The 9,986-nt window shown below is 37.5% G+C and overlaps 1 protein-coding gene across 1 annotated transcript in view; it reads left to right on the top strand.

Moving 5' to 3' along the window:
* Positions 1–9,986, top strand: part of SERPINB12 (serpin family B member 12) — a 45,759-nt gene that overhangs the window by 22,706 nt on the left and 13,067 nt on the right. The window contains exon 2 of the mRNA XM_019657692.1: positions 6,487–6,622. The gene's annotated coding sequence lies outside the window, so the exon portion shown is untranslated. The remainder of the gene's footprint in view (positions 1–6,486; positions 6,623–9,986) is intronic.

Raw genomic sequence — 9,986 nt, 5'->3', positions numbered from 1 at the left:
GAAAAGTCATGACATATTTTTGCAATGAAAAACATAGAAAAAATATGTCATGACTTTCCCAAAAACCCAATATGGTCCTTCCTGCCTTATGGTAGTGTCAATTACACCAAAATACCCCAGATTTTCCAAATTACTTACTACTCACAAAATTGTTTTATTCTGTGGACTTTCATAAGTAAGCATGGTGTTTGCTAACACAGAAAAGCTAAACTTGGCTGATTTTGATTGTACACTTGTGTTCTGCAGGTTAAATCTAATGGAACATGGAAAAACCTTAGAATTCACCAAGTTGGGTTTTTTTTTTGTCTCTTTTTCCTAGAAGAATGAATGGATGTTTAAAAGAAACTCAGCCAGTCAAAATTCCCAGTAATTTGTACTCATTTATATTCTAATAGGATGTCTCTATGCATTAGTCATCAGTACTTGCCTTTGAGTTGCTTTTCTGGTAGTGGTAAGACTTTGCAACAGCACATTTGTCTTAATGGCTTTTCCTGGTATGTAGGACACTCTTAGATTCAGAGTATCTCAAAAAATGACACTTTCTCTTAAAAAATTTCAGATGAAAGGTTGAAAGCAAAATATAGATAAGCTATGCTCAATAGGGTTTTTTTCTAATGGTTTACCAATTTTAAGAATGGCTTTCTGGAATATCAACTAATAAATATAGATGGAATACTGATTTGAAAATCACTATTTTGAAACAGTTATTGTTAATAGTTGATCCGAGCAAGAAACATGTAATTTGAAAATGTTTGATGAAGACAAGAATATTTACAGTTTCAAAATGTCTTTGCAATGAATAAACCTCGAGGATTGCACCCAACCAAATGATCAAAGTTAAAATCAGTAATGATGGGATAAATGGACAATATTTGCCTCTGATGTGATACCCTAAGAAGGGCATGATATTGCTTAGGTATTGTTCTTGCCAAAAATGTGTAACTTGAATTGAATCGTGAAGAAACTTAAAAAAGGAAAATAAAACCAACTTCAACTGAGAGATAATTAACAAAATAACGGGCCTGCGCCCTTCAAAATGTCAATTCCATGAAAGTCAAAGAAAGGCAGAGCAACTGTTCCAGACTAGAAGACAAAAGAGACAAGACTGTTAAATGCTATATGTAATCCTGGATTGGATCCTGAACTGGGAACACATTGCTATAAAGGATATTTTGGGGACAATTGGTGAAATTAGCATATGGATTGCAGATTAAGTATTGTATCAATGTTAAGTTTACAGATTTCAATAATTGTACTGTGGTTATGTAATAGAAGGTCATTTTTCTTATGAACTATATAAACAATATTTAGGGGCAAAGAGGCATGATGTATGCAACTTATTCACCAATACTTCAGAATCTCGTATATATTTTGGATCTGAGCCCCTTATCAGATACATACTTTACAAATATCTTCTCCCATTTTGTGGATTGTTTTCAGTTTCTTGATGTGGTATTTTTTGTAGTGCAAACATTTAAAAATTTCATGAATTCCAATTTAGCTATTTTTTTTTCTTTTGGTGCTGTATTTAAGAGTCATATCTATGAAACCATTGCCTAACTCAAGGTCACAAATATTTACTTCTATGTTTTCTTATAAGAATATTTTAGTTTTAACCCTTACGCTTAGGCCTTCGATGAATTTTGAGATTATTTTTGAGTATGGTGTCAGGCAATGTCCGATTTTATTCTTTTTTATGTGCAATCAAGACAGTGATGTACCAACATGACAATAGACATATAGATCAATGGAACTGAATTAAGAATCCAGAAATAAACTCTTATATTTATGGTCAATTGATTTCTGACAAGGTTTCAAGACAATTCAATGGGGGAAAGAATGGTTAATCAGCAGAGTGCTGCTGGGACAAGATATATATTTTTTTATTGTTCCTGAGGATACATAATCTTTTAGGTATATAAACTCTTTAAGGGACAAATCTTAATGTTACCATTGCTAGGACATAGCAATGACTTAATGTTAATGTAATAAATAAATGGATGAAAGGAGCATCAGTACTCTGGGTTTAATTTTAATTAATAAGAAATTATCTAATTGGTACTATGGAAGCCCTGGGAATGTGAGGACAAAGGTTAAAGTTCAAAGGTGAGGAATGCAAGAACTATTGAAGTAAGTATCTTAGACTTTCTAAGTACATATAAAAAAAACTTAAAAAGAATTATCCTTTGCTTCGAGACATTAAAAGGGATTATGGCTCAAGAGGACTAAAAATAAAATTCTGACTCCATAATAACCAGGAAATCTGATGAAAAGAAAACGAGCACAATATGTAACAAAACATGGACAGCTACAAAAGGGCCTGCTCATCAGCTCAGCTTTTAAAGCACCATGTGCAATAGACAAAAGGCAGCTCATATAACCCAAACTGAATGCTGTACAAGCTTGTAAGAAAAAGTCCCAGAAATCTAATTTCAGCATGAAGTAAAGCTTGAAGAAATGAGAGAAGAATGAGGCTGAAATACATTCTCAGAGAAACATTATAGTTTGTTTGCCTTCTGGAAAGAAAGTGGTGGGCCACTGAGCCACCAGGAGTTCTCTAAGAACAAGTCAGGCCTAACACATAAAGAGGGTGTGGGGGGGGTAAGCTTTTGGAGGTGATAGACATTCGTGGCACAGATCGTGGTGATGGTTTTATGGGTGTATACATATCTCCATGCAACTTATTTCATCATGCTCTTCACATTAAATATGCACAGCTCTTTTGTATGTCAGTCATACCTCAACAAAGTGATTGGAAAAGAAAGAATTGGTTCCAAAAGAATCTAATGTCTTATTGTGATAAGATTTCTTCATTTAGGGAGCAGAGAATGAATACATCTTGGCTTCAGAAAAGCCATTGGTCCAGGCTCTCATTAAATCATGGGCAAAACAGAGAGCTATGGCCGTCCCTGACCCTTTTGTCCCCAACTTCGGTTCGTGGCCCTCTTCTTGGCCACTCTAAATTCCACTGTTAGTCCCCTTTTGTTTGTGGCGCCAAAACTTGGAGTTGACATGTAACTGTGTACATTTTGTTTTGTTTTGCTTTTATTATCTGGTTTTGAAGAAACCCAAAGACTCAGTAAGTTTTGGTGAAAAACCAGACTCAGTAAAAGTTACTGACGAGGCCAATGCTGTACAGTGAAGAAAAAGATTTCCTACAAATATCCTCATGCTTTCCTTACATTAGAGCACATTTATTATTCTGAACTAATACATGTGTTTTATGTTCTTGGGGTTTTATGCCTAACCATGTGCCCTCACGTTTACTCGATGTTGCCCGTGGACCTCACACTATCAGAAACAAGGAAGATCACTTGAGATGAATAAAATGAGGCAAATTCCCTGACTTGGCACCTAGTTCTTTACTCTTCCCTCAATAGGGTAACTGAATTACATTTCATAAGAATGGATTCTCCTTGAAAATTTCCCCTGTATTTCTGGCCGGGGTTTAAACTATGGACACCCACCCAGGATGGCTGGGATGACCAGCTGCTCTCTCTATGAGGAAAAGAGAACCAAGATCCCACATTTCCCAGGGTCTCCTCTCTCCTAGCCTTGTTTCTTCCTTGTGACCACGGCCCCTTCTCAACGTCTCAAGTACTTGTCCTCACCAGCCATTGCCAAGGCCGTTCCAAAGACCCAATCAGAGTGGAGAAAGAGGTGTGAAACAAAGTATCCTCTCCTACTTCCTGTGCAATTTTTCAGTAGACCTAAAAATGCTCTAAAAAGAAAAAAATCTATTTGCTAAAAGAAAAAAAAAGATGCACAAAATCTTCACACCTCTTCAACAAAGCCGAGGGAACAGTAGGTGTCCGCTGCGTGTCACAATATTTTTATCACTATCATCTCCCGAAGTAGGGAGAGAGAGAGGCATTCTAGGCTGTGGGAAGATAGAGGGGCTGCAGAAAGGGATGTGCAAGGATGCAAAGACTTTGTTTTCTTGCCTGGCTGTGTCAAGAAACTAATATCTGTCCTCACCATCTTTTCTCTTCTCTCACCAGGCCCCCCACTCTCCACTTTCAAGTAAAACACCTGTAAAGCCTATCATTCTATTTGGTTACTCACACCGATGTCTGATGCAGGGTTTTCCTAAAGTGAGTTCTATTCCCCAAACTCACTGAGAGACAGATGGTGGTAGAGTGATTGCTTTCCTAGAAACCCTCGTGGTCGAAGGGACAATCAGCTGGGCAGTAACCAGGGGAACTTGCCACGTGAATAACCTCCATATGCGCCAGTTTTTTTTTTTAGCCTAATTTTGTGCACTGACATAACAGATAAATGAAGTGTTTGAGGCTAGTCTTCTAAGTTTCGCAATGGCATAGCCTATGTAAGTCGTTGCTGGGTGCCACTGGATAAACTTGATGCCCGCAAATAGAGAATTGCAACAGGATGAAAGAGCCACAGGGAAAAATACAAGAAAAGTAGGTGCAACTTGTCTTTGGTGTTCTCTTAAGAAAACTCAGAAAATTAGGTGGTCACACCCTGTCCCAACCCCGTGGTAGGGCACTCATTGAAGGATGTGTAAAACTTGACTTGAAAAAAAGTCATAGAAGGTCTAAGTAGTCACTTGTTTATTTGTGCAAAGTAGTGATTTATGTTACAGGACTTGTAAAGAATGCTGATCTTTTTCATTCCTCTCTCAGGGACCTTTGTGAGGAGAGAGGATTAATGACCATGTTTTAGGAGAGGAAAAACTGGTCAGTAAATAACAGTTGGAAAGGCAGCCCCTTCTATGCACTACTGGTAGAATTTCTCTGGAGTACATTTGACATGATGTAGTCGAGCATAAAAATGTTCATACATTTTATCCATTAATTCAGCACCTAGATATCTGTGCTCAGGAGACCATCTGAGATTCAGCTAAAAAGGCTAAACACAAAGATTCTTAATGGCATCATTTATATAAATTGGAAACCACCTAAATATTTATTAATAAGGGGATAGATGAGTAGTTTATGGCACATTCACATAGTCATTAGAAGTAATCTTTAGGAACAGAATTTTAAAATATGGAGAAATATTTAGGTTGAAGTATTAAAAAGAGCAGGACCCAAAAGTACAAATGTAGTGTGAGCTCCGTGATGTAAAAATAGAGTGTATTGTAAAAAAAGGAAATTGTGAATTTTGATGGGCTTGTAATTAGTTTTATTTTTCATTTATATTACTAAATAGCTTTAATTTTCCCAAATGACATGTAGTATTTAAAAATTATTTTATAGTCTACTACCTCAAATTCCCAACCATCTCCCTAATTCAAAATTTTCATTGTTTTTGCAGTTAATTCTCAGTTATTTTTCTATGGGTTAAATCTGACTTATAGAAAACCAGTTTCATAGCTGCAAGTTATATGCTACTTTAAGTTCCTTTAGGTTCTCTGACTGTCTGTTTTATAGGTTAGGAGGTCACAACTATAATATTATGTAGAACTCTAGGCTTTTCTTTTCTAGTGGGGAAAGTCTTCATTTTTAATATAATTACTGATGGTATGTTCTCCTCAAATTATGATTGTCACTCAGTCATGAAGCCCAGGATGGGTTTCCCCAGAATATTGAGTGTACTGTCATGAAATTATATGAAGAGGGAGCAACTTTTTGTGGAAATTCAATGGCATAGCTTTGTGGTAAGGCTCCAAAATAAACTCTTAATAAATGACCTCTAAACATCTCAAAAATCCTCCAAGGATGTGTTATTTTCCTTACAAAATATGAACCGGTGTTATGAAAAGGAGCCAGTGTTATGACGTGATGAAGCAATAGCTCATGAGTTTTGCAGGTGAATGAATTCCTCTGAAATATCTCAAAGTGAGAGAGAGACGGGGAATGGGATAGGGTGGGACTGCATGATAGGAAATGAGGAGATGAGGAAGACAGAGATAACAAGAAGGAACCAAGGAGATAGGGAAAGAGGGGAGAGAATGTGTTCATTTGTTAGGTTTTGTCTGAGATGCCAGAAGAAAAAATACTAACTGGTGAGGATGCTCAGTAAATTGTTCTAGAAGCCGTGGAGTTGTAGCCATGATTGAGTAGGTAACAGAGACACAAGGACAATAGTTTGCAATCCCTGCCTCCTCCTTTCTTGGTGACACTTGACTTTGCTTCACACTTGGCTCAGACCATAGAGTTCTGTCACCACTGAACCCATTTGCAGGGAGTGGACTGGGATGTGCTAGGACAGTAAATCCTCTTGGGTTTTGTGTATTTCATCTACAAATGATGACTCATGAGATTTCACAGGCTGAGAGGGTTTCGTAAGTTGTTTAGGGGGGATCAGGGACAGTGATAGGAAATCTGGGCCTTTCTAGCAGCCTTTTATAAAGCTTCCTCTGTAACCTGCTTTACAAGCAGGCTGTGGGATAGCTTGTGAAGAGAGGTTGTCTTAGAATATTCTAGTCTAAAGGAGCAATACTGCAGACAGAGATCATTACTGTAATTTAAAATGCATTGTGTTAGTGACCATAAATATATGTCTTTTTTCTCCATCTTATAGGTTAATTGCTGATTCATGGTCATTATTTAAAAGTCACAGAATTTCTTGCTCAATACCTGTTTCCTCCTCTACGTGATATCGGACTGACTTCATCAGAGCACACACCTTAGCTGGGGACCGTCCGTACTGCTTCCAGGTATGTGCTGGGAGGTTGACAAGCTGTCGTTGGTGGAGGTGCCTTTGGGGGTCAGTTGTTCTGGGATTGAAGCTGTTATGTGTTATAGAGATCTATTCTTGGGAGGTGGAAAGTCATCGTTTTGCTCTTATCTAGCATCCTGACTGAGCAACTGAACTTGTCTGAGTCCTAGTTTTCTTATTTGTCATATTGGGGTAATAATGGCCTCTCTCTGACTTATTGGGAGGACTGAATGAGCTAATGGGTGCAGAAGGGCCTGTTATGTGTTAGGCCCACCATAAATGTTTATTATATCTAGATGCAGGTAACACAGTCTGGGTTGTAAGCTCTTCTTGCACTAAGTGTCATGAATGCAGGGACAATCTCACTCTTGTTCATTGTATCCCCAGTGCCTGACACATAGTAGGCACTCAGGAGTCGCCGAATGAATGCCTGGGCTATGATTTTCTTACAGTACTCAAGGGCCTTAGAATTTTGTCTGTGGTTAAGATCAAACCAAAACACATACTTTTAAATTAAGAAACTATTTCTTATCTGTATTTTAACTTTTGTTCTATGAGTGGAGAAGTTATATGTCTAAGGGTGTAAATACTTCATAGGCTTTAAATATTATTATGTTTCATTTAAAGCAAGGATCAATAAAGTTTTCAGTAAAGGACAAGATAGTAAATATTTTGGGCTTTGCAGGCCACGTGGCTTCTTTGCAACTACTCAACTCTGCCATTGCAGAGCGAAAGCACCCAAAGACAGTAGTAAACAAATGGGCATGGCTGTGTATCAACAAAACTCTGTTTACAAAACAAGCATTGGTTCAGATTTGGCCCGTAGACTATAGTTTGCGAACAATGATTTGAAGTATAAAGCCCTGGTCTACAATTATAGGAGAAACAAATATATGTCATAGAGATTTGGCTAAGAAATAAAAAGAAGGTTATGCAATACTAATTCTATGAAATTACAATAACAATACTAACATTTGTATAACACATCAGAGCAAGAAAATCTATTGGGTTGTCGGAAAAGTCATGATGCATTTTTGCAATGAAAAACATAGAAAAAAACATCATGACTTTTCTGACAACCCAATATATTATTATTCCTATTTTTAAATGTTTACTAAATTTATTGGGGTGATGATGGTTAGTAAAATTACATAGGTTTCAACTGTACAATTCTATAATACATCATCTATATGTTGCATTGTATGTTCAGCACCCAGAATCAGTTCTCCTTCCATCACCATGTATTTAACCCCTTTTACCCTCTTTTACCATCCCCTCTTCTCTTCCCCTCTAGTAACCACTAAACTGTTGTCTGTGTCTATGAGTTTTTGTTTGCTTGCTTGTCTTGTTTGTTTGTTGCTTTCTGTTTTATATCCCACATGTGAGTGAAATAATGTGGTTCTTGGCATTATCTGTCTGACTTCTTTCGCTTAGCATGATAATCTCAAGATCCATCCATGTTGTCACAAATGGCAGTATTTCATCTTTTCTTATGGCCGAGTAATATTCCATTGTACACATGTACCACATCTTCTTTATCCAATCTTCTATTGAAGGACACTTTAGTTGTTTTCATGTGTTGGCCACTCTGAATAATGCTTCAGTGAACATAGGTGAGAAAATTTAAGTTCAGGAGGAATTTGCTCCCGGTCTCAGGCTAGTATGATTCATACCAGGATCTGGGTCCTCTGACTGCAAACGTACTGCGTTTTCTGCAATGTCTTCGTTGCCACCTCATAGCTATGCCTGTCCTTGGTCTCTGTGTCTTAGTCACATTGAGGTAGGCAGTTGGCATTGCTTCCAATCCTGGAGGCTTTGGTTTTGGATCTGAGAGAATTGAGGGCTTTTATGAAAAGGGTAACTGCTACCTTAAGGGTGATTGCAAGTTTTCAAAGAAGTTTATTGTGTTTTAGTATTTATTATTGCTGATTTTTGTTCTTTTAATGGATTTTTTCTTTTTTTGGATTTCATATGTTGTTACCAAAGCTTCTAAGTTTGGATAAAATGGTGAATGTCAGGTCAACCAACGGTTTACTTCAGATAAAAGATACATTTTTTATTAGCTCATATGTGTCTGTGCTGACATTTCCCCCATAAACACATTTTGTTTCTTTGGTATTATCATGTAAAATTAGATGAAAAGGAGCCTCTTTACAGTATCTCAGAAATGCTGCCTTTACCACAAAGGAGAATTTTAATCATATTGTTTTGCATTACAGGCTGGCAAAGACTTAGGCCAGTGACTCATCCTGGCAGAAATAATTTTTTAAATTCAAGGCAGAAAAAGATGAGTTACTCATGGGTTAAATGACTGACTCATAACTCATGAGGAGTTGTAACATATCTAGGAGGAGTCGTCTAACTCTTACACTTGATGAAACCTTATTTTTACAGCCTGTTGACGTGGAAAAACTTTTTAGCCTGCCTTGAGTAACACTATCAGATTCATTGACCTCCCCAATTCCCTCCAACTCTAGTATAATTATCTGGTGCTTTCGGTCCGGTCCCTGACATTAGAGAGACTGACTTTTGTCAGGCACTCAAATGAGAATCTGTAGGTAAAGACCAAATGGAGCTTGGCACCCAGTAAGTGCTCCCCTCAGGACCTCTGTAGTGATTGAGCAAGTTATTTTAATATTTAGCTACATTTAGTGGTAGATTTCATCATTAATGATTGAACAATCACACCACCCAGAGTTTTAGGCTTGCAGGGCGCAGTCATCTGTAGTCAGAGCTTTGTTGGATTATTCGGGAGGATAAACAAGAGGATAAACAGATGCAACCCTAGATTAAAGATATCCAAACAAGCTTTGACTCTGCTCAGGCACTCAGAAACCCAACACACTGTGACTATTGTCAGCCAACAATGGACAAATGTGGCAGCCAGAAATCCGGGGAACCAGGCAATGATTCATTCTGCTTTGAATGTAGCTAGTATCATTTTTGAAAGGTGATGCTGGACAGCAACCCCATGAAGTAGTTATTGGTCAACTGGCATGAAGCATGAAGTGATTCAGATGTTAAAATTTTCCCACCTCTTATAAATCATGACCAATGACCAGACTCAACCGAAAAACAATAGCTTTTGAAATTTCGTGCAAGCATTGTCAAATGAAAAAGTGAGGTGAAGAAAATTAACAGCATATTTGTTTTCTGTGCTCACTATTGAGAATTGAGAGACCTCTGGATGCTCAGCTTCTAATTTTCACTGGCTGACATCTTACCTTATAAAAATGGTTATACTTGTTTCATGTATACACCAGCTGCATATGCACTTATGTCCTCCATCTAAGTAAACATATTTGCATATGTATAGTATATATAAGTAGTTTGTAGTCCCCATAAAAGCAATATCCCACTTT

The sequence above is a fragment of the Hipposideros armiger genome, unplaced genomic scaffold (assembly GCF_001890085.2).
Source record: "Hipposideros armiger isolate ML-2016 unplaced genomic scaffold, ASM189008v1 scaffold_278, whole genome shotgun sequence".
In the NCBI taxonomy this organism is placed as follows: domain Eukaryota; kingdom Metazoa; phylum Chordata; class Mammalia; order Chiroptera; family Hipposideridae; genus Hipposideros; species Hipposideros armiger.
This window is presented reverse-complemented; position numbering and strand designations above follow the sequence as displayed.